This window comes from Lithobates pipiens, unplaced genomic scaffold (genome assembly GCF_037356315.1).
Source record: "Lithobates pipiens isolate NorthernLeopardFrog02 unplaced genomic scaffold, aLitPip1_a1.2 Scaffold_10, whole genome shotgun sequence".
Taxonomy (NCBI): domain Eukaryota; kingdom Metazoa; phylum Chordata; class Amphibia; order Anura; family Ranidae; genus Lithobates; species Lithobates pipiens.
The window spans coordinates 230,588,535-230,591,591 of NW_027507686.1; positions in this window are offsets into that span (position 1 = coordinate 230,588,535).

Below are 3,057 nucleotides of genomic sequence, written 5' to 3' on the forward strand. Positions count from 1 at the left end.
CAATCTCCCACCATTTCCCACAGGGCCCCCAACCTCCCACAGTGCCCGTGCCCTCCAGTCCCCCATTGTGTCCTTGAAATGTTCCCAGCTTCCTGGAGAGCCCCCAATCCCTTCATATAAACCTCACCCACCACAAAATCCACCCCCCCCCCCCCCGTGACACCCAGACCCATACAGTGCTCTCTTGCATTTCCAAACATCTTTTGTATTCCCATTTTTAGTACTGTATAAAGATTTTAAAGTTTTTTTGAAGAATTTACTGGGCCTGGTCTCAATAAGGTTGAAGACCACAAAAGCTGGCACTGCTTCCATACCAGAGCCCTACGTTTTCCAGGATTGCTTGGCACTATACCGGAGATCAGAGCTGGCATACAGACATTACGGGTACCTACTTGGAGTAAGTTGTTTAAGATTTATAACAAGGTAGGCTAATGATATGCTTGCCATTGCCCATTTTTACTGGGCAGTTACCTCCTCAAGAACAAGTTACAGGTAGCATTTTAACATTGGTTGCCCTATTATCTAATGCAGTGTATCTTTCTATCTGTAAAGCTGAATTTCGGGTATGGATTTTAACTTGGTTACATTGGTTAACCTTGGAACATGCCATATATAACCTTGGAACATGCCATATATGTGGGACTGATGTGGAAGCACAGAATTTCTGTAGTATTCACCACTAGTACCAGTATCGCTACTGTCTTCCGTTCCGTTCCATGCAGCTGGCCGGCCAGAAAGTAACCACAAGAGATTGCTCGCCTGGCAAGGGGCCATTCACAGAATGGTCTTCATTTTTCCTCAATGAATGCAAGGTGTTCTTTGAATGGACAACGTGGAGACTGAAACATCACCGCCTACCCCTTCACCTTGTCCATTCAGAGAACACTCAAAATAGCAGTATTCGCCAATAGCAGCAGTGACTACTACAGTGATTATCTATTTGCACAGCAACCCCCCAGGTATGGAATATGTATACTTACATTGGTCCATACCTGGAGTTCAGCTTTAACTGTAAGCTCTGTGGACCTGTCACAAGTAGGGAAGAGTTTATTTGCATGTTCAGCACCTTGGTGCTCATGCTGAAAATTTTCAACAGCATTTATATACATTGCTCAGCATAAATGAGGACAGCCCTTTTGAAAAGTAAGATTTTAATCAATATCTCAATGAACACAAGAACAATTTCCAAAATTTTGACAATACTGAGTTTTTCATAGAACATTTGTTTAGCTCATTACATGAAAGTAAAGTTAATAATATAACTTAGATTACAAAATCATCAGTTTTATTCAAATTAGTTGATGCAAAAATGAATACACCGTACAACAAAAACTACTACTTCTAGTATATAGGCATGGAATGAACAAGTTGGTGACATATTGCAACATGTATCTTTTTCCAGTCTTCAAGAACGGCCTCTTTTATAGCCTGGATGCTGGATGGAGAGTGATGCTGAACTTGTCTCTTAAGAATTCCCCATAGGTGTTCAATTGTGATCAGATCAGGAGACATACTTGGCCACTGAATCACTTTCACCCTGATCATCTTCAGAAATGCAACAGTGGCCTTAGATGTGTGTTTTGAATCATTGTCATGTTGGAAAAGTGCACAGTAGGGATGAGCTTCGTGTTCGAGTCGAACGTACGTTCGACTCGAACATTGGCTGTTCGGGCGTTCGGCGAAATCCGAACTCTTGGTCCGTTCGCGTCAAAATTCGTATGGCGCGCGCGGACCACAATGCACTGCGGTGGCGCAGTGCATTGCTGGCTCATGATTGGCCAAGCATGCACTGTGACCCCGCATGCTTGGCCAATCGCAGCGCCAGCAGCGAGGAGAGCCATGATTGGCCACAGGCATCCTGCCTGTGGCCAACCATAGCTCAGGCTGTGTAGTGCACGCCCCACACTATATAAGGCCGCCTTTGAGGCGGCCTCATGTAGTGTGTTGGCATCTGAAGCAGTGGGTGTTCTGTGTACCTTCAACACAGTTACACACTAATCGTTTTTGGCTGATTTCCTATCTTGCTGCTGTGTAGTGGTTGTTGTCTGTGCCCTGACCGCAGTATACACCACTATATTCACCTCACCTATATAGCTAGCTAGTGATCTATCTTTAACCACTTAACAAACGCCCATTGCCGATTAACGGCTTCAGGGCGGTTGTTTAACTCTGAGAGGCCGTTAATTAACGGCCTCCCAGAATTCTGCTCCCCTGGGGCGCGCACTCGAGAGCATCCGTGACCGCCGGGTCCACAGGACCCGGCGCATCACGGATCACGGTAAACGGCCGCTCATCGCGGCCGTTTACCACGTGATCGCTCCGTCAAATGACGGAGTGATCACTTGTAAACAAACCGGCGTCATGTTATGACGCCGGTTCCTCCCTCCCCTCTCTGTACAGCGGAGGGGAAAGAGATCGGTGTCAGCAGCGATGTGGGCTGCATCTGCAGTGCCCACATCGCTGCTCACCGAATTTAACCCCTCAATTCCCTGCCAATACTCTGCAATACCAGTGCATACTCTGCAGTACCCTGCCATTACTCTGCAGTACCCGCCATTACTCTGCAGTACCCTGCCTTTACTCTGCAGTACCCCCCATTACTCTGCAGTAACCCCCATTACTCTGCAGTACCCTGCCATTACTCTGCAGTACCCCCCAATACTCTGCAGTACCCGCCATTACTCTGCAGTACCCCGCCATTACTCTGCAGTGCAGTACCCTGCCATTACTCTGCAGTACCCTGCCTTTACTCTGCAGTACCCTGCCATTACTCTGTAGTACTCCCCAATACTCTGCAGTACCCTGCTATTACTCTGTAGTACCCCGCCAATACCCCGCCAATACTCTGCAATACCAGTGCATACTCTGCAGTACCCTGCCATTACTCTGCAGTACCCCCCATTACTCTGCAGTACCCTGCCTTTACTCTGCAGTACCCTGCCATTACTTTGTAGTACTCCCCAATACTCTGCAGTACCCTGCTATTACTCTGTAGTACCCCGCCAATACCCCGCCAATACTCTGCAATACCCTGCCATAAATTGCCATACCCAGCCA